Source organism: Ursus americanus, chromosome 33 (genome assembly GCF_024610735.1).
Source record: "Ursus americanus isolate L20-20 chromosome 33, mUrsAme1.1.p, whole genome shotgun sequence".
Taxonomy (NCBI): Eukaryota; Metazoa; Chordata; class Mammalia; order Carnivora; family Ursidae; genus Ursus; species Ursus americanus.
Window position 1 is genome coordinate 30,796,437 of NC_142159.1, and position 22,389 is coordinate 30,818,825.

Here is a 22,389-nt window from a genome sequence, read left to right on the forward strand (position 1 = left end):
TTTGTAAGTTAATATGTCACATTTTAAAAGGTCTAGAGCAGAGAGGGTCTTGGAGGCACGGCTAAGAAAATCTAGTCAATGGAATTGGCAGACAGGATAATGGCAGAATAGTGGATGGGCAGGCGGAGTATGAAGAGCGGGGGTGTGTGTGTGAGAAAGTTTATATTAAATAATCCCCACATGTCCAAGTTACCCCATGCTGACAATGCAAAGAGCCCAAGTAGACAAACCAGTCGTTTTTATAGATCTCAATAATAAATGGGATGGAAAAGAAGAATGGGCCATGTGACAGGTGAAGAGTAGGTTCAAAATTACTTCAGGGATCAATAGCACATTATGTTGAACTCAAGGTACAGATGACTTGCTCATCATCAATTCTGGGAGCTTCTGTGAAGGAAATACACTCGAGAGTCAACCTGTGTGCCCAGCAGCAGGTGGGCGCTCCCTGCCCCTGCGGACAATGCTTGCCCATCACACATGTCTCCTGTGGGTGTCAGCAAGGGCTGCCCGCATGTGCTTGGCTAGCCCCCAGGCTGAGGCTGGGACATTCCTGAGTGATCTTTGAGAATGACCAGCCACCATGTCACACACCGCCTCACGGTGGCGGGAGCCGCACCAGCTCTCCCTGGCGTTGTGATGCTTTCTCAAGAGGACCTAAATCCAAAGAGCTTATTAAAGTCAGGACAAATTCCATCTCATTTCCCCTAATGGATCGGGCTTGCCGCTTGGCCGAAAGGAGGAGGAAAAATCAGGCGGGCTGGCTGGAAGCTTTACTCTTCCTGAAGCCCAGGTGCTTCTTGCTGTTCCCAAGTCCTGACAGACTCCAGAATTATGTGCCTATATGTTCTGATAATTTTCCAAATTAGGCTGACAAATACTTTTATGAGTTATTCTCTTCCCCTGTAATACACAGGCATTTAAATTATTCTCTTTCCAGCTGCAAGGACCAGCTCACTCTTACAGGCTTTCTCGATACGCAACACTAGCAGCCATGGAGCACCCCAAGCCCACAGAAAGGGGACCCAGTGGCCACAAGCACCTTCAGCTGGTGCCCAAACAGACCACAAGCTGAGGCCTTGAGGCCAACGGCCCTCGGAGCCGTGGGGCTCATGTCTGCTAATTCTGATGTGGGCAATTCTGAAGAATCATGAGGCCCTCTGCATGCAGCCAGCCATGACACAGAAGGTCACATGATTTTAGTCTAGAAATTGCATCTCCTCTGGGTTTCACTCCTCAGCAGGATTTGCTGTAGAAAGCAAGGCAGAAACTGCTAGCTGCCTTCGACTGTCTGCCCCCCCTTCCTTTCTTAGCAACGGACGGAAATGTATAGAGCTGAAAAAGCACCTTTCCAGGCTTTCCTGTACAGAGATATTCCATGAATTCTAAGCATAAGTCGTCAGCAGAAGGAACTTCTAAGAATGTTCTTCAAAGACTAGTGTTACTTGCATAGTTGGCCACAAGATGTAACCCTGTGCCTTCTTCCTTCTAGAATGTGGACATGACAGCTGGCATCCCAGGAGCCAGCTTGCAGCCCCAAGGCAAACTCTAAAGATGGTAAAGCAAAAAGAAGCCTGACCCTGTGGGTACCACGGAGCTGCCACTAACACCCCATGCAGCCCAAGGCCCGCTCTTGATGGGAGAAAATAAAAACACCCCTGCACTGTGTTTCAGCTGTTACGCTGGGTCTGTTTCTCACAGCTGGAGAGACCACCACTACAGACAGTGGAACCCTAACTCCTCTGCTGCAGTCCCACCATGTAGATCCCAATAAAGCCCCTTTTCATGTCGATGGAGGATCCCTCTGAGTCTCTGTGCTGGCAGTCGTTGAAGCACGCCTGTCACACCGACCTTGTGCACAGCCGGGGTGTGGCCACACCCGAGCGAGGCTGGCTTCGTTGGTCGTTCTCACTCTGCTGTCACAGATGTTCATACCCCCTTCCGGGCTAGGCTGCAAGTCACCAAGAGTCACGGTGTGTCGTAGGAGCTCAGGGCTTTCCAGACCTTGACCTCATCTTCTCTCGCAACCGCCCCCGAGGCAGTCAGCACAGACAATGTTACAGATTATAAGCTTATAGTGGGGAACTTGGGGCTCACAGATGTTTCTGGGCAGATGTGAGTGAACGTGTGTGTGTGTGCAGACAGCTCACAAACCCTTGCTCTCCATCATCGTCTCTCTAAATTATTCATGGCCCCCGTTGTTGCCATTTTTCTTCCTAATGCCTCACCTTCTAATCAGCTCATTTTTTATCTGGTTTATTCCACCCCTGCTCCGGACAAGGTCCCCCGCCCCCACACCCTGGTTCTTCCCAACCACACGTCTAAATCCTCTCTTATGTACTTCCTGTCTTGGGCGGGAACATTGATTCAGAGACAGAATTTACAAGCTGCTTTCCCTTTGTTCAGCTGTGGGGTGGTTGACCAGGATGCTCCCGAGGAGCAGGGCTGGACCCACACAGTGTGAGCACACGGCATGCATGGGGCCAGCTGCCTCCCCTGCACATGCAGCCCTCCTGACACCCGTCGAGTGTCACAGCCATGCCCAAGGGACAGTATCCCAACGCTGTGGTCAACAAGGGTCTCACCCCTGATCTGTCCTGGGGCTCGGGCTTGCCCCTCAAACAAAGGAGGGTCAGGGTGAGCAGTGCTTCCCAGTGAAGACTCAGAGGCTGTCACAAGCCTAAGAAGCTCTGTCGAGTGACCAGGGGATGGGCGTGGGAGTACGTATACGGCAGGATCTGGAAACATCAGGAAAAGACCCACTGCATTCCAGAAGCACGGGGTCCTTTCCCCAGGGTGTTACAGTCATGTGAGCATGCAGGAAGAGTCTGAAACATGGCGAGAAGAGAGGGCTGTGTCCCTCAGAGGGAGGACAAAGATGCCCGTGCTTCCTGTGCCCATGCTGGTTGGGAGCAACGTCAAAGCACAAATGCCTGCAGGGAGGGAAGATGTGGATTGTGACCACTCCCCTGGGTGCCCCCGAGACCTGCAGGGACTCGGGGCTTAGAGCTCCAACAATAGCCATTCAAAGCCCAGACAAAGGAAGAAGGCCCACCTGCATGATGAGATGAGATGGGGAAACTACACACAGGGCATCTTCAGGAATGTCAGCTCATCGAGAGTTTAAAAAAAGTGATACTACAAACCATACTTGCACAGAGAGCTAAGAGAAGTCAGGTTCTCACCTAGAGGAGGAAAGCGAATCCTTGCACTGAGTAGAAGCATCCTCAGTCTCTCCATTCAGAAAATCACCTGACCCAGAGGTGGGAGCCAGCCCGCCCACCCACCGCCTCTGCCTAGCCCTGAGTGCTGGCGTTTCAGACCAGCTAAGCTCGAGCTAGCCAGCGTTCAGTTCCCCTATGTGTGAGCAACTGCAAGCAAAACCTGCCCTGTTCTAGCCAGTGCCCCACCAGCAATCTGAAGAGGGGCTGGGCCCCACTACTTTTCACATGCAGTCTCATGCACAGGGCACCACGCTCCCAGGGCAGGCTGTTGTGAAGCTATCAGAGGGAATAGAACACGAATGATGAAGCACCGCCCAAACATACCAGCCCACCCTTCTCGTGGCCAGTGTCAGAGCTCCAGGGAACCCATGAATTCATGGTCAAATCATTGCCCATCAGCCTGGAGTCATGTGGCCCCTGGGGCTCCCTGTCAGCTCGCCTGCACAGCCACCAACAGGTTCGTCCTCCTCATACAGGATTTTGCTCCTGTCGCTCACTGCTCTCAACCTTTAAAGGCTCCCCAGTACCAACCGAGTCAAAGCCAAACTCTAAGGCCACAAGCCCTTCTCTGTGAGGTGGAGATGTGCTTCCCATATCCCAAGTCCTTCTCTGTGAGGTGGAGATGTGCTTCCCATGCCCCGCACTCAGACACCCCGGTACTAAAATGAAGCAGTCCTAGTTAACAGTGAGAGAGGACTGTTAATAGCAACATTCATTATTTTTTTAATGTTTTTTTTCTTATATTATGTTACTCACCATACAGTATATCCCTGGTTTTTGATGTAAAGTTCCATGATTCATTAGTTGCGTATAACACCCAGTGCACCATGCAATACGTGCCCTCCTTAATACCCATCACCAGCCTATCCCATTCCCCCACACCCCTCCCCTCTGAAGCCCTCAGTTTGTTTCTCAGAGTCGATAGTCTCTCACGGTTCATTCCCCCTTCTGTTTAACCCCCCCTTCTTCTTCCCTTTCTTCTCCTACCGATCTTCCTACTTCTTATGCTCCATAGATGAGAGAAAACATATGATAATTGTCTTTCTCTGCTTGACTTATTTCACTTAGCATTATCTCCTCCAGTGCCGTCCATGTTGCAGCAAATGTTGAGAAATCATTCCTTTTGATAGCTGAGTAATATTCCATTGTATATATGGACCAGCTTCTTAATCGAGTCATCTGTTGAAGGGCATCTCGGCTCCTTCCACGATTTAGCGATTATGGACAAACCTGCTATGAACATTGGGGTGCATATGGCCCTTCTCTTCACTACGTCTGTATCTTTGGGGTAAATACCCAGCAGTGCAATGGCTGGATCATAGGGTAGCTCAATTTTTAACTTTTTAAGGGACCTCCACACTCTTTTCCAGAGTGGCTGTACCAACTTGCATTCCCACCAACAATGTAAGAGGGACCCCCTTTCTCCACATCCTCTCCTGCAATTGTTGTTTCTTGCCTTGTCAATTTTTGCCATTCTAACTGGCGTAAGGTGGTATCTTAGTGTGGTTTTGATTTGAAATTCCTTGATGGCTAATGATTTTGAACATTTTATCATGTGTCTGTTAGCCATTTGTATGTCTTCATTGGAAAAGTGTTCATATCTTCTGCCCATTTTATGATTTGTTTATTTGTTTCTCACGTATTGAGTTTGAGAAGTTCTTTGTAGATCTTGGATACAAGTCTTTTATCTGAAGTGTCATTTGCAAATATATTCTCCCATTCCACGGGCTGCCTCTTAGTTTTTTTGACTGTTTCCTTGGCTGCGCAGAAGCTTTTGATCTTGACGAACTCCAACAAGTTCATTTTATCTGTTGTTTCTCTTGCCTTTGGAGATGTGTCATGAAAAAGGTTGCTGTGACTGATGTCATAGAGGTTACTGCCTATGTTCTCCTCTAGGATTTTGATGGATTCCTGTCTCACACCGAGGTCTTTCATCCATTTGGAGTTTATCTTTATGTATGGTGTGAGAGAGTGGTCAAGTTTCATTCTTTTGCATGTAGCTGTCCAATTTTCCCAGCACCATTTATTGGAGAGACTGTCTTTTTTCCACTGGATGTTTTTTCCTGCTTTGTCAAAAATTAGTTGCCCAAAGAGCCGAGAGTTCATTTCTGGGTTCTCTATTCTGTTCCATTGGTCTATGTGTCTGTTTTTGTGCCAATACCATGCCATCTTTGTGATCACAGCTTTGTAGTAGAGCTCGAAATCCGGCATTGTGATGCCCCCAGCTTTGTTTTTCCTTTTCAACAATTCCTTGGCGATGTAGGGCCTTTTCTGGTTCCACACAAATTTAAGGGCTATTTGTTCCAGTTCTTTGAAAAATGTCATTGGTATTTTGATCGGGATAGCATTGAAAGTGTAGATTGCTCTGGGTAGCATGGACACTTTATGTTAATTCTTCTGATCCATAAGCGTGGAGTATTTTTCCATCTTTTTGTGTCTTCCCCAATGTCTTTCAAGAGTGATTTATAGTTTCTAGAATATAGGTCCTTTACGTCTCTGGTTAAGTTAATTCCAAGATAACTTATGATTTTTGGTGCTATTGTAAATGGGATGGATTCCCTAATTTCTCTTTCTTCAGTCTCATTGTTCGTGTATAGAAATGCAACTGATTTCTGAGCATTGATTTTGTATCCCGCCACATTACTGAATTGCTCTCTAAGTTCTAGTAGTTTGGGGGTGGAGTCTTTTGGGTTTTCCATATAGAGTATCATGTCATCTGCTAGTATGACATTTTGACTTCTTCTTTGCTGATTTGCATACCTTTTATCCCTTTTTGTTGTCTGATTGCTGTTGCAAGGACTTCTAGTACTATGTTGAATAATAGTGACGAGAGTGGGCATCCTTGTCGAGTTCCTGATCTTAAGGGAAAGGCTTCCAGCTTTTCCCCATTGAGAATGGTATTTGCTGTAGGCTTTTCCTAGATGGTTTTTATGAGATTGAGGAATGTACCCTCTATCCCTACACTCTGAAGGGTTTTAATCAGGAAAGGATGCTGTATTTTGTCATATGCTTTTTCTGCATCTATTGAGAGGATCATATGATTTTTGGCTTTTTCCTGCTGGATAAAATCTATGACACTGATAGATTTGCGAATGTTGAACCACCCTTGCATCCCAGGGATGAATCCCACTTGGTCATGATGGATAATCCTTTTAATGCACTGTTGGATTCTATTGGCCTGGATCTTGTTGAGAATTTTGGTGTCCATATTCATTAGGGAAATTAGTCTGTAATTCTCCCTTTTGATAGAGTCTTTAGCTGGTTTGGGGATCAAGGTAATATTGGCCTCATAGCATGAGTTTGGTAGCTTACCTTCTGTTTCTATTTTTTGAAATAGCTTTAGGAGAATAGGTATTATTTCTTCTTTGAATGTTTGGTAGAATTCCCCGGGAAAACCATCCGGTCCTGGTGTTCTGTTTTTTGGAAGGTTGTTTATCACTGTTTCAATCTCTTCATAATTAATTGGCCTGTTTAAAAATTCAATTTCTTCCTGTTTCAGTCTTGGTAGTTTATAGGTTTCCAGAAAGGCCTCCATCTCTTCCAGATTGCTTAATTTATTGGCACAAAGCTGTTGATAAAAGTTTCTAATAATCCTTCCAATTTCATTGGTGTTGGTTGTGACCTCTCCCTTTTCATTCATAATTTTATTAATTTGGGTCCTTTCTCTATTCTTTTGGATAAGTCTTGCCAGTGGTTTGCCAATTTTATTTACTCTTCAAAGAACCAGCTTCTAGTTCTCTTGATCTGCTCTACTGCGCTCCTTGTTTCTAATTCATTGATCTCTGCTCTAATCTTCATCAACTGCTCTGTCGTACGTGGATTAGGCCTGTTCCTCTGTTGCGGTTCCAGCTTCTTGAGGTGAGAATATAATAACTGCATTTTATATTTTTCTATTCTTTTGAGTGAGGCTTGGATGGCTATGTATTTTCCCCTTAGTATTCCCTTACTGCCTTTGCAGTATTCCATAGTTTTGGACCATTGTGTTTTCATTCTCGTTGGTCTCCATAAATTGTTTAAATTGATTTTTGATTTCCTGCTTTATCGAATCATTCTTGAGCAGGATGGTTCTTAGTCTCCAAGTGTTTGAGTTTCTTCCAAATTTTTCCTTGTGGTTGAGTTCCCATTTCAATGTGCTGTGGTCTGAGAATATGCAGGGAATAATTTCAGTCTTTTGGTATCGATTGAGACCTCTTTTGTGACCCAGAACATAGTTTATTCTTGAGAATGTTCCATGGGCATTAGAATAGAAAGAGTATTCTTTGGTTCTGAGGTGTAGTGTTCTATATATATCTATGTGGTTCAGCTCGTCGACTATGGGATTCAGAGCTCTTGTTTCTTTGTTGGTTTTCTGTTCTGGTGCTCTGTCTATTGCTGATAGTGGAGTGTTGAGCTCCCCTACTATTAACGTATTTTTATCTATATGTCTCCTTATTGTGCTTGAGAGTTGGCTTGTGTATCTTGCTGCTCCCCTGTTGGGGGCATATATATTTATAATTGTCATATCGACTTGTTGGATACATCCTTTAAAAATAATATAGTGCCCTTCTGTATCTCTAACTATAGTCTTTAGTTTAATATCCAATCTGTCTGATATGAGAATTGCTACCCCAGCTTTCTATTGAGGTCCACTGGCATGAAAGATGGTATTTCATCCCTTTACTTCCAGTCTGGATGTATCTTTAGGTTCAAAATGAGTCTATTGTAGACAGCAAATGGATGGGTCATGTCTTTTTACCCAATCTGCAACCCTGTGGTGGGTTATGGGAGCATTTAGGTCATTTACATTGAGACCGATTATTGAGAGATATGATTTTAATGATGTCATATTGCCAGTAAAGTCTTTGTTTCTATCGATTGTGACTTTCTGTTCTGTATCACTCTTGGGGCCTTTTTACTTTTATAGAACCCCCCTTAATATCTCCTGTAGGGCTGGTTTCGTGGTTACAAATATGTTTAATGACTGGAGATTCTGGAAGGTCTTTATCTCTCCGTCAATTCTGAATGACAGCCTTGCTGGATAAAGGATCCTTGGCTACATGTTTTTCTCTGAAAGAGCTTTAAAAATGCCCCCCAACCCTTTCTCTCATTCCAGGACTGTGCAGACAGGTCTGACGTAATTCTGATACCTTTGCCTTGGTTGTGAGAAATTTCTTTGCCCTGGCCCCTTTCAATACTGCATCCTTGGATCTAGTATTTGCGAATTGCACTATGACGTGCCGTGGTGTAAGTTTGTCGTGGTTGAGCTCGGGAGGGGGTCTTCTCTGCCTCTTGGACACGAATGCTTGTTTCCTTTGCTAGATTAGGGAAGTTTTCAGTTACAATTTCTTCAAATATCTCTTCTAGACCTCTGTTTTTCTCCACCCCCTCGGGGATGCCGATGATTCTGACATTGGAATGTTTCATTGAGTCAGTAATCTCCCGTAACCTACATTCCTGAGCATGGATTTTTTTGAGTCCAGATTCTATTTTAGCTTTCTATCATCCTCCAATTCGCTGATACGTCCTTCTGCCTCATTCACCCTGGCCGTCAGAGCCTCTAGTTTTGACTGCATTTGGCTCATAGAATTTTTAATTTCTGCCAGATTCACTCTCATTTCTGCCCTTAGAGATTTTATATTCTCATTAACATTTTCGTTAATACTTTTTTCAAGTCTACACATCATCTGACCATTGTTACTCTGAACTCCATTTCTGATCATTTGGTTATATCCATATCCATTAGTTCTGTGGCAGAGGCCACAGACTCATTGTCTTTTCTTTGCTGGGGGGGGGGTTCTCCTTCTCGTCATTCTGATGAGGAGAGGTTGCGGGGTTGTCCAGAGCCCAAATTATTGACTGGGACCCAGGCCGTGCACCCTTGTTTTATAGGGATTTTAGGGATGTGGGCTTCTTGATTTTTCAGCCTGCCTTCTGGGACAGGGACCTGCCGCGCCGATCCGCAGGCAACCCTGTTGGGATAGAGTCTCCGTGTTCCCTGTGAGGGGGGATGGAGATGGGCACACTGTGAGCCAGTATTTCCAGGCTTTTGTTCTCTGGCGGCCTCCCTGGCGGTTTGCTATGCCTCTTCTGAGAGTCAGAGGAGCAGCAGCCGCATCTCAGCCTCTGTCTCAGAACAGAGGGATCGTGGACCGTTCTCTACTGATGTTCTGGCCACTTTAACTCTGTTACTGTTGGTGCTGCTTAACCCTGCAGTGTCCCGGGATGTGCGCCCCACACCTGGCATCACAGCCCTCACTTCCAGGGCCAGTGCATCTCTCTCCTTTGTGTTTCTAACATTGCCAGCCACCAGCTGCCCCCGCGCGCTCCAAGAGCTCCCGGTCTCATTCGGGTTCCAGTGAGCCCACCGGAGCTCCATTTCAGTCCGGTCGTGCGCGTTCCCCAGCTCACGATCTCAGGCTGCTCTTTCACGGGTGCCGGTCTGCTGCAACATTCATTATTTTAAGTATTTCCAAATTTGTTATTTTATTAAGTAGATGAATTAAAGCAAACATGAATTGTCCAGGGGCTCAGCTGTCTCCATTTTCCCATGAGTCACATGCAGCTGAGCGGGTCCTTCCTGGCTGTCTCATATATTTCTGCCAGTGAAATATTTCCATGTGGAAGCAGAACTGATGGTGCTTCATTTATAAAGGAGGCTTTCTGGACTCATGGATGATGACAGTCAGTCAGTCGATAAGAGGTGATGATAACAGTATGTAATATCAGGGCACGTTAGGTCTCTGGCATGAATTGGGGAGAGAAGTGGCCAGTTAGAAACCTTATCATTTGAAACAGGTCAAGGCCTGGTGGCAGTAAAAATGTGTAAGCAAATAAACTCACACCTGTGAGTCGGCAGAGGATAAAAGCGCTGGACGAAAGAAGTTGTCGACTGAGTGGGGAAATTGCTTCCCTGGACCAGGATCGGGGTGCTGTGGGCACATGCAGCCACTCCAAGACACGGCCCATTGATTCTTGCCAAGCGCACCAGCAGTGAAATACGTTCTGAATGCCAGCTCTTCCTGTGGCTGAGGCGTAGCCTACAAAGGCAGGGCCCACTGGCTTTAGGTCATTCTGCCTGGCCATATAGGGGAGGGTGGGCTCAGGGAGGGGATTTTACCGATTTAGTAAGTTGTCTGGCTCGTGTAACTGAAAGTCTTCCCCCCCCAAGAAGGAGCACCAAGTTGCAAATTCCTTTACCAATAATCATGATGCATTAATTACTAAAAACATAATTCTAAATAATCCCTCTCTGGAAGAACGCTCAAAAAACATCAATGACACCATTTAAATAATTATATAATAAATGCCTAGAAAAACACTAGAATGAAATACAATAAAATATGGAATGGGCACTATTAAAAAATTAACAATGATGGTCTTTGATGTCAGTGAATTCTACAACTTTCCACGATGTTTACGCATTTCTCCAGTAATGAAAAAGATCTTAATTGAAAACAAAATTAAATGAGCCCACATTCCCATGAACTCCACACAAGCTGAAATGAATTAACAAGGATAAGTAAGTCTAGAATGTAAAACCCACTGTAGTTTGTCCAAAAAGCTAAATGCCTGACAATGGGTCACTAAGGGCAAAACACTATCCTCATGACCTCAGGAAGTTATTTGTGGCTACTTAAAATTTTTCTTTTATAACATTCGTCAGGGAACTAGGGAGAACAAAATGAACTTACTACTTTTTTCTTAGTGTTTACCAAAGAAACCTTAGCTCACTTCTGAGCCAACAAAAATAAAATTCATTTGTCTCCACTCCAGGATGTCACTTTGGGCAAGGTAATAACTAAGTCATTTGTATACTACACGTCTAGCCATACTTACATTATTTATAAGCTCATGAAGTCTGTAATTATAATGTATCCATGCACTACAAATGTGAATGTACCTTTGTTCATTTTTTCCCCTTTTACTAGAAATTGCATTAGAAGTATAGGCTTCTAATGATTAAAAATAATTGACGGGGAGGTTGCGTGTATCTTCTTTGTTGCTACACGATTTTGTTGACTGGACTCCTAAGGGCTCGTTCATACGGGTCTCACTGCCTCTTCTGCCTTCCTGTACTTCACAGACCGTCGCACCACAGGTCTGCAAGCTCCTTAGAGAAGGGGCACGATCTTTCTCATCACTGCAAATTTCCTTATTATGGCACCTAGCACAGAAATTTATGAAAAGATACTTGACATGATTCATAGGGAATCAGAAATTTCTACTTCTAATGACGCTTCGTTTCCTGAGCAAAGTGACGGGTTAACCCGGAGAAGCCAGGACAGAGCCTAATTGCTGAGTGTAAATCTAGACAGAGAGGGAGGGCTGGTTTCTGAGAAGGTGAAGAATGGTGCCTGCCAGCCTGGCTGGTGTGAGGGAAAAGTCACACAGCAGACTCTAGGTGGTGGGAAGGCTGGAGAAACGGGAGGGACCCTCCTGCTGTCCCTATAAAAAGTCAGTAAAATCTATCCTCCTAACAGCTGTGGAATGGGAACCCTGCTAGCAGATGAGTGCAGGGTAAAACCAGATGCTTATCCCAGGGACTGCCGACATAGGGATAGGACACGTGTTTGTTCAATTGGATCAAGAGCCCAACAGTTATCTACTAAGAACCTGCTCTGTGCCCTTAACTGTTCTAGCTTCGGGGCCCACCAAGGAAGCACAGCCCAACATGCGCTCTGCCCTCCGGAACCCCGTGGTTCCCTAACGCTTGTCCCGGATCTACTTCCAACAGTGGATCCTTATTCCCCATGGATTCCGTACCTGTGGAGCTACCCGCTCACTAAAATTTGTAACCCCCAAATCCAACGTTCTTGGACATGCAGAGTGGCAAAAAAAAGGGGGGGGTCCCAGCTGAGGTCAAAGAAGGCCAAACTGCCTTGTTTCAGCTCTCCTACTGTAAACAAGAATCCCCTTCACAGTCGATTATTGCTGCATTTTTTGGCTTTTTTTTTCATCCCTGCCGGTGATTTCCATTTAAAATGGTCCTCAGGTGTAGTGCTGAAGTGCTCTCTAGTCTTCCAAGCAAGAAAAGGCTGTGTGTCTCATGGGGGAAATGCGTGTTAGATAAGCTTCATCCAGGCAGCAGTTACGGGTTGTTGGCCATGAGCTCAATGTGAACAGATCAGCGATGCATATGTTAAATAAGTTGTCTTTAAGGAAACACACATAAAGTAAAGTGATGTACTGACTGGTTGACAGATAAGTGAGGAGGGACCTAACTGTGCTGCCCCTCGGAGCACCGATTCAGTGCTCACTAACTCAGGGTTTGCAGGACCACGAATAATGAGAATGAAGTGAATCTGTGCCTTCCTCTATTGCTGTTCAAGTGAAGGGAAATGCAGAGCAGAAGTAATCTTTAGGAACGGCCAATTGTGGGCCAAACGTGGTGCTAAACATTTAAAATACATTCACTCAGCGTAACTCTCACAACCAACTTGTGAGGTAGGTAGCAGCTTCACTTGACAGATGAGAAAACTGATGCTCAGAGAGGTTAAGTGAATTGTCCAAGGTCACACAGCCGGTGATAGAATACTATCCCTACCACTGCCTGGGAGATGACCGGGGGAGAGGATACAATTAAACGGAACATTTATTCTCAGTCTCAGTTGTTGTGATGGTAGGATGTGAGTATAAGCGACAATTTGAGAAGACGACAATTAGGACGATCTCAGCCAAGGGACAAAAAGATTCTCCTCGAGGCTGGGGGACCTATGAGCTGGACCGTCACCTCTCCCTGTTGGAGATCCCGAGGGGGAGGGTGACAGGGAGAGGCTGGGCTTCCACCAGTGTGAAGGTTCCCCTTTCCCACAGGGCACATTATAATCCACTCTTAATTACTCATTCGTTTACTCAACATGTACTGAATACCTACTATCTTACCCCAAGTTTAGACACTGGGGATTCAACAGTGAACAAAACAAATACAAAGCACTAGGCTCAAGGAACTTCTGCGCTAGTGACAGGATTGAAAGACTGAGTTGTGCGGCCTCAGGTTAGTACTTTTCCTAAAGTACTGTGGTATTCCAACTTTCACGAACACCAACAAATACTGATGCAGAAATATGTCCATACTGCCTGACTCTGATAACAGCACTGAAACTGCCAAGGAGATAAGCAGCAGCCAAACCAGCCTGCTGCTTGCACGCAACGGAGCGCTCAGTTTTCTAGGCCCCCCTTCCCACGGTGAACTAGATATTCTGAAAAGCTGCCCTGCTGCGAGACTTCACCTGCTGGATAAATGGAGCAAAAACTGGCCCATCATTATCAGAGTTAGCCTAAGGAAATGATGCACCTCCAAAGTCACTTGAAGTCTTTTTAGAACAATGGTTCTGACCCTGGCCTGCACACAGAATCTCGGGGCTTGTAAAAGTCCTGTTGCCCAGGTCACGAGCAAACCAATTAAATCAGAATCTTGCAGGAGAACTCGGCCATCAGGATTTTATAAGACTCCCCAGGGGATTCTGATGTCCAGCCAAGGTCAAGAACCACTGCTTCAGAATGTGACAGAGCACACGGTGTGCAGGGAGAGTTGGTGATTCCAGTGTTCTGTCAATTTCACTAAAAACTGCAGAAGCCGGTGGATCTGAAAAGTTACCTAGCTTCTTAAATTTCCTCTCCATTCCCTCCTTTCTTCTGCTCTCCACCCTGGGCTGGGAGGTGTGGCCTCAGACTGACAAACCAGAGACCAAGAGGCACGTGCTCTACGACAGAGCAGTCAGGTGCGCCTTGACTCTTGTTTTAAACTGATTATTGTGAAATAACTTTAGGCTTACAGAAGAGGAAGAGAGTGCAGAGAGCTGAGGCTGTGGGTCTGGGTGCCACACTTTGAACAGCAACCTGGACAATACCTAGATTGACACACCAGAAATGCCATTCACTGGCTGTGTAGATAGCTGACCTGCAGTTCCCTTATTTGGAAATGGGAAACTCCCCTTACCTTCCAAGGTTGCTGGGAAGAGCAAAGGAGCAAACATCCACCGAAGCCCTCCGTTAGCCATGAGTTACCCACAAGCATCCATTATTCTCACTACCTACAAGCTACCGTGTAGAGGCTCGCCCAGTTACAGTCAAGAATGACGGCATTAACTTGGTGTCACCCACTGTACGGTGACTTCATGTCCGTTCCACAGTTTGAGCTCCACATAATCCTGGGAAGCAGGTACACGACGCTGTCCTTCACTTACTAAATGGCTCACCCTGCGGGTCTGAGGGTGTTGCTTTTCCATATAAACTCTCCCTGGAATATGCGGGCTGCTCCTTGGCGCTCTCGCTGTCAGGAGTGACTGAAGACGCCTTATGAATGTGGCGGCTCGGTCAGCACGGGGTTCCTAGGTCTGTGTCGCCAGGCCCGAACCACTCCTACTTTTCAGACAGAGCTTCTCTGCAACCTCAGCCTGCTTTGGGGCCCAGCCCATTCCACCCCGGCTCCTCTCCTGGGGAACCCAAGGAGGCACTAAGGGAGGTGGGGCTCGGGCTCCCTCCAGCTGTTCCGCACCCAGGGCACCCTGCCCTCCATGTAGAATGGTAAAGTCAATTCAACACATTAGCTTTTTCATCAAAGGAGTTCAACTATTTAAGGCATCCATTTGAAGTAAAAACAAAAAGAAAAACAAAACACAAAACACACACCATCGCCCCCCATGAACATCCCTGGCTTTCCTCTCCTGACCTCTTCACTTTCCTTTGTAGGCTTTGTGGGGCAGTGGAGTGTTGGGACTTATCCACCTGAAAACCCCATCCTGAACAGCCTCGAGACAGTTTTTCTTAGACATATCTAGTCCGTCCCACCCACCTTCCGGGAAGAGTAAAGGTCTCATGGGGAAATCTTTACAACTGCCTAAAATAAGCTCACATTCATTTATACACTCACAAGTCTTCTCCAGCCTCCAATCTTTCTAACAGTGCCAATTCTGGATCGAAATAACAAAAAACGTTTACATTCATGTGCTCCCTGGCTTAAAAGTTCTTCTCATGACAATGCAGGGTTCCTTCTTAATTAGCTGCTAAAAACTAGAGGCCGTCTTACAATTAAAAACACAAACAAGTTGAGATCATTTGTGGGCTAGCTTAAGGTAAAGGAAGCACCATAATCTTATCCTCTGTGGGGAGGAATTTAGAATGAAGGAAGGCTAGCTGTCCTTGGGCTCCATCCAAAGAGTGTTGTCACCAAACTACCCAAAGAGAGTCTTATAGGGCAGCTTCTTGTTCTCATCTCTCTTCTAAGTCCATTCCAACTCCCACACTAGCTCTGCTCCAGCCAATTCCTTCACATCTCTGCTCAGGACCTTATTCTATCAGGAAGCCATTCTGGCTCTTTTTCTACAAATCTGGGGGAAGGATCCTCCTCCTCTGGGCTCTCTGATGATCTTACAACCTAAGTGTGTTAGTTTAACAAGTATTGCATGGACTTTCATTCCCCCCATCCCTGGAGATAAACCAGACAATCAATGATTTCATTTAATTTTCAAATCCCCATATCGACTTTCAATAAAGTTCTACAATTCTGACACCAGTTGCAATGTGTTTTTTCCACGTGACAAGCAAGTCTTTGACACCACCCGCATGTCCTTTTCTGACACGACCTATCTGGAGATAGTGTCAGCTTGCACAGCTCAGTCCCACCACACTGGACCCCCAGCACCCTCAGATGCCCATCACAAGTCCAGTTTGCCACCTGTGCTTGACTAGCCACAGATGGAAGGTTCCAACCACTGCCTCCTTAGGCTCAATTAATTTGTTACAGTGGCTCACAAAATTCAGACAAACATTTCACTTACAAACCTACCGGTTTATTATAAAAGGATACAACTCAGGAAGAGTAAGAGAGAAGATCTGCGTAGGGCCAAGTACGGGGAAAGGGGTATGGATCGAGTTTCCATGCCCCGTTCCAGAGCGCCACTCTCCCAGCACCTCCAATGTTCACCAACCCAGAAGCTCTCAGAACCCGTCCTTCAGGGTATTTGTGGAGGCTTCATCACATGAGCATGATTTTATGATTTCATGACAATCATTGTGCTCCAGCCCCTTCTCCCCTCCCAGGAGGTGGAGGGCGGGCCTGAAAGTTCCCACCCAATAATCAAGTGGTTGGTTCCACTGGCAGGCAACCAGCCCCCTCCTCAGTCCCAAAGTCTCTCATTAACACAGCAAACAAAAGATACCCCATCACCCTCCACACTTAGGAATTCCAAGGGCTTTAAGGAGCTTTGCTGCAGAAACGGGGTAAGATCACATCTATATTATAAAACACAACACCGCAAGTTCATAACTCAGTGCTGGACAGTAATACAGCATGGATATTTAAATGATAGGTTCATTTTTATGTTGATAACCGAAAAGGAGCTTCTCAAAGAGCAAATGTTTAAAATTCATCAAATGAAATGACTTTCGGAAAACCAAAATCTTTTACTAAAGTTTTTTCCATTTACAGAACAGTTTCTGCAGCTCTGAACCTAATTCTTACCAAAAAGGGGATTAATAAATGTTGGGATCTGGGGGGGAAGTGACCTCCTAATGTTAGAGCTCAGGGATAGCACTGGAAGGAAGATGAGTCAATGCTCAGATGTATTCCTTAGCCTAGACTTCAGGAAGGCAGAATATACAAGGAGAAAAGAAAACAGACAGGTAGAAGAGTCTCTCAGAGCCTGCATTTGCAAACGGGAAGGCCCTTTCCTACATGGATTCCTTGGTTTCATCAACAAGTATTTATCAAGTGTCCAACTAATCAGCAGCGAGGATATTTATAAACAATTACACGATGGAGTCCCTCTTTTCGGACGTTCCTAGTCTAGTGGGGAAGACAGACATTCCAAGAGCCCTTTGGAGAAAATGGGGAGGCTCTATTAACCAGCAGAGCTTCTTTTTCCCTCGGGAATTCTGGGCCCTTGGCTGAAATCCTCACCTGGATCCTCTGTGTGGTTGGCCCATCCTCACTTAATACTGCTCCTCCATCCCTAGCCTCAATTCCACTTCCCTCTTGTACATTCCTCACAGCACCTGCTATTACATGAAAGTGTGTGCTTCTGTCTAAAGCTTACAGTAGAAGCCATGAGAAAGGGATCTTGTTTATTTTGTTCAAGGCCGCTTGCCCTGAGACTAGAAGAACGCCTGGCAAATTCATATATTCATTCACCGTATGTTTAAAGCATCTACTAGTGCCAGGCACTGACCTGGGCAGAGATTGGGAAGCGGAAATTCCCTCTCCTCGTGGAGCTTCCATTCAAGTACCATAAAGACAATGACTATGATGGAGTGTTTTCGCTGGAGAAACTCCACAACACTGAATCCTAACAGCAACTCTGAGACAGGTAGGATTATAATCCTTGCATTACAGGCAAGGAAACCTGGACCCAAGAGGTCACGTGACTTGCCTAAGGAGAAGGGGCAGGGTTAAGATGCGCACCCAGGGAGTCTGGCCCTAGAGCGCAGTGTCTTACTAATCTGCTAGAACGCCTCTTGCTTACATACCCACAGTATGTGTGCAATAAGTATTGTTGGAAAATGGCTGGAAGCCTACGGAGAACCAAAGGAAGACAAGGACTTCATTATGGAGGTACAGGGTAGATGATGTGGGCTGAGGGGGAGGTTAAGGAGCTTCATAGAGAAAGGGACATGGCCGATTCTTGAAGGCCTGGAGTGCAAAGGGTGGGAATACAGGGAGGGTGTGAATGCAAACAACAGACACAGCAACACTTAGTGTGACTGGACCATAAGGGGGTTGGAGAGAGGACACCAAATTCATATAGTGATGGTAAAGGGCCTCGTATGCCCTGTTACATAGTTTGAACTTGGTCCCGAAAGTACTCAACACAGAGACCTGAGGTGGCTGAAATGGAATCGCCGAGAAGCTCAGATTTAAAAGACCACGGACAAACCAGGAGCAAAAGGTGTTAAGCCAGAACCAGAATAAAGGAGCGCCATATTCCCTTCCAACTGTGTGATTTCTTTACAGATCTCAGCACCTCTATAACTGTGGATTAAACGAAGTTCTCAAATCCCCTCTTCCACTTACGCATGACCTCAGGGACCTCAATAAGATCTAACGGCACTGAATTCATGATGACGTTCCAAGGTTTGAGATGATTACCTCATTAACCTTTTGGACACGTTTTCGAGAAGATGGCTTTTCTTCTTATCACAGAGACAGAAAACAAGCAGATCAAGATCCTTCCCCAGATGGTAGGTAAGTGGTGATCTCACAAAAGAAGGGGAGGATTGGGAGTGTCTCCAGGGCTCCAAGGAAAGCACTTAGGGAGGTGAGACTGCAACTTATATGGAAACTTTCTTCATCGGCAAGACCGGATCTGCCTGTGCTAGGACCAGGGCCTCGGCTATAGAACACCCAGCACCGTGCTGACAGCTGCTACATGCTCACTAACTGGGGGGTACCTCGATTTATGCGGTAAACCTGCACTAACGCACGATTCTGCCAACAGAAGCAACCTCTGGTTCAGAGTTTTTGTGTGGGGCGAGGACTTGCAGAACTTTCTACATCTGTCCTACTAAGGTCTTTTCCCCAAAGAACCAACTGTGTATTTTCTTTTTAAGGACCTGTCTCCAATGTCACAGCCAAGAAGAAGGTATCTTTTCCCCTCAGATGTAAAGACAGAAACCACCAAAAGAGGACATCCAAATAAAGGCCTGAACCTCAACCCTGGCGGGAGGTTCAGAACCAAGACAACTTACCACTGTGATGCAAAACCACCGGGGAGATGACAGGGTGGACCATTCTTGTGCCTATCTCACTGGAACCGGCGGCGAAGACGCAGAGGTCAGACGCGTTGCATCCTACCCGCCAGGCCAAGGAATGTGAGCCAAGAAGAACCGTCTGTAAAACAAGTACAGCTTTGAGTTCAGGTCTTAGGGATTGCACTCTGGGAGACACAGAGTCACCCCCAAACGGAAAGTGTGCTCCACACTGCCAGCAGGGAGTGCAGGCTCAAAGAGGTCAAAATCACAGGGTCGCACAAGCTGGGAAAGAATTAGGATTGCTGCGAGCAGACCTTAAACTAATGCATGGTTGGCGGTTTGGCTACCAGGTGTTCCATGATGTCTATTTCAGACCAAAGCAGGAGGATGGGGTCCTGGAGGTGGCCCAGAGGTCAGTGATCATTTGCAACTACTGACAAAAGTCCAACGTTCATGCTGCTCCCAGAACCTAAACAGAAGATGTGCATCAACCCTATTTCAACTACATTTTGCAGGACTATCTTAGCAATGCTTACTCCTCCTGGAATCTTCTTTCACATTGGAAATGTGTTCTCATTCATCAACCCCTGGATCTTCCATTTTATGGAACTGAAACAGGAGATGTGCATAAACCCTACCTCCTCCATGTCTTTTCAACTCTATGTGAGTGACTCTCTCAGTCTTTCTTCCTTCTTTCACAACTCTATTTTTAATAGCATCTTAGCAGTATTTCATTCTTAAAGAGAAATCGGTGAGGTTCAACAGGCAAATTGCATTAACACTTGTTGAAAGTAAGCCCTGATCTTTGCCATCTCTAAAGTCTCTATTTGGCTGAAATCGGCCTGGGGTCTTTTCTTGTGAAGATTTGCCTCTCACAGACACCTGAAGTCAAAACACTCATCACCACAAAATGCAAATTTAAATTTCGGAGGAGATTTAAAGGGGTTTAAATCCTAACCAGCATTTATGATACTGACCCAAGGTGCAAGCACTCGAACCACCAGCTTCTAGGGGATTCCAAGATTACTTTGGGTGGCATTCCGATAGGATTTGCCCAATCAGAAAACACTGTCAGTGTCAAAAGTGATGTCTCCAACCTAACTTGCAAGATAAATGGTTTCATAGCTGAAGGGGACCCATTTTGAGGCACAGAAATATCAGGCGTGTTTGCAGTGTGTGCTAATCCAGATGGGTGATGCCTTTCAGTTACACGGATCTGTGATTGTTTCTTAGATGAAAGAAGGCTGCAGCGATCATCGCACACTTGCTGGCTTAGCATCTACTCTTTCTTTTTTTTTCATTTATTTTTATTACGATGATATATGAGTCACCATACAGTACATCATTAGCTTCTGATGTAGTGTCCCATGATTCACTGATTGTGTATAACACCCAGTGCTCCACACAACACGTGCCCTCCTGAATACCCTTCACCCGGCTAGCCCATCCCCCCACCCCCTTCCTCTCTAAAACCCTCAGTTTGTTTCCCTGGGTCCAGAGTCTCTCATGGTTCCTCTCTCCCTCTGTTATCCGTCCCCCTTCCTCTTTCCCTTCCTTCTCCTAATGATCTCCCTGCTACTCCTTGTGTTCCACAAATAAGGGAAACCATGTAATTGTCTTTCTCTGCTTGACTGACTTCACATAGCATCTATTCTAACTAAGCTCAGCAAGAACAGTAATGGACCGTATACATTTGTAAACCTTGCTTTGCCAGAACTTTTCGTAAGGAATCTTCTAGATTGAACTGGCAATCGTGTCTTGAGGCCAGAGGCCAAGCCAAATATTCACCACAGACTTGCCTGCAGTACCTGTAGATTCGGGACAATTCTTCTTTTTGAGATCCCCAAACTATCCTGAGGTTCCGATACCTGCCGGGAAGTAACTCTCTTTACTCATCTGGCAAGGCTCCTGAGAACTCTGTAAGCAAGGTTATCAGGCCAATATGTCCAAGGGGCTCCATCAAGTCAACCTGATATCCTTCAACTTGTCTGGTCATATCAGGGTCTATATGCATGTCTCTCTCTCTCCAACAGGACACTTCATTCAACGCCTTGGTAAAATAACTAAAGTTTCCAGGAGTGACCTGTTGCAAGGAAAACAGACTTGTGTTGAACTTTGGCAAATAATCAAACTTACCTTGAAAGAAGGAATACTCACTGAGAGCTGCTGAATTCTGGAGGATTCGGGTAGGGAGAAAAGTGAAATGTTTCCACTTGTTCACAAAAACATATTTTATCCGATCTCCCTATATCATGCATATTTTAACATAAAGTTTCCTTAAATCTGGAAGAACACATATTAAAGAACCAGCAATGTTTCAAACAAGAGTCACAAAACTATCATCATCGTCCTCAACTCTTTCTGCCCCATAGTATTAATTCTTGTTCTGTTTGAATGCAACAAAACCGGCTCCATTAGTTCTGGAAATTCTTACCCAGTTGAGTTTTAGGATTTTAAAGAGCACAACTTATAGTTGTCAAAAATTCCTTTCATGAATCTCCTTGAGGATGAAACACATTCGACAAGGGCATAAATGACACAAGAATCACAAATGTACATGGTTCAAGATCTGATGAGAGCTCATTACAACGCACTTGACAAGGAAATCCCGTTACTTCTGTGACACAGAACATTTCCATAATTAGCACAGCGAGTGAGGACCTTATACTGAGACATATTAAAGCTTGAGGAATTCACATAATTCCTACAACAATTATAACATTTACCCATACAACAGAACCCATGGTTTCCCAATCATTTATTTCACAATGCTTCCCAAGTGACTTAACATACCAAAGAAGCCTAAGTAGTAAAATGAAAAGAACAGAAAAGCAAAGTCTCCACTTACAATTTAAATCCCAGGCAATTTGTTTAAAAATTCAGAATGGTTTAAAGCATAGGCCTAAATAGATATATGGATCATGACAAAACTCACTACTTAAACTGAACCAAGGAGGCCAAAAGACATTTTAGGGAAGATTGTGCAGTCTTTAGCAAAACTTAGCTTCTTTCAAACTGAGACATTTCAGTCCTCTTAAGTCATCAAAAACCTGATAAAGACAAAACATAGAAACTTTGCTTTTCTGCAAAGGTAAAGAAAACACATAATAATAATAGTAATAACATCTTTGTTTACAACTCCCTCTTTTTAATCTTTCATCTTTTTTTTTTTTACGATATGGTAGTCACCATACCGTACATCATTCACTTTTGATGTAGTGTCCCATGATTCATTGTTTGCATATAACAACCAGTGCTCCATGCAATACCTGCCCTTCTTAACACCCTTCACCGGTCTAACCCATTTCCCCACCGCCCTCCCCTCTACAACCCTCCTTTGCTTCCCTGGGTCCATGGTCTTTCACTTATTTGTGGAACATAAGGAATAGCAGGGAGATCCTTAGGAGAAGGAAGGGAAAAATGAAGGGGGGGGCACCAGAGGGGGAGATGAACCATGAGAGACTATGGACTCCGGGATACAACTCTTTCACATCAAGAGCAG

The 22,389-nt window shown here is 45.3% G+C and overlaps 2 long non-coding RNA genes across 7 annotated transcripts in view; both read right to left on the bottom strand.

Moving 5' to 3' along the window:
- Nucleotides 1-20,125, bottom strand: part of LOC148107260 (uncharacterized) — a 44,240-nt gene extending 24,115 nt beyond the window's left edge. For both annotated transcript variants that reach the window (XR_015722820.1, XR_015722821.1), the window contains exon 1: nt 18,885-20,125. This is a non-coding gene — a long non-coding RNA (uncharacterized LOC148107260). The remainder of the gene's footprint in view (nt 1-18,884) is intronic.
- Nucleotides 20,126-20,709: 584 nt separating this feature from the next.
- Nucleotides 20,710-22,389, bottom strand: part of LOC148107261 (uncharacterized) — a 45,814-nt gene continuing 44,134 nt past the window's right edge. For 4 of the 5 annotated variants that reach the window (XR_015722785.1, XR_015722782.1, XR_015722786.1 and 1 more), the window contains one exon: nt 20,780-20,970. This is a non-coding gene — a long non-coding RNA (uncharacterized LOC148107261). Of the gene's footprint in view, nt 20,756-20,779; nt 20,971-22,389 lie in introns of those variants that run through there. The other variant, XR_015722784.1, reaches the window with a different exon arrangement.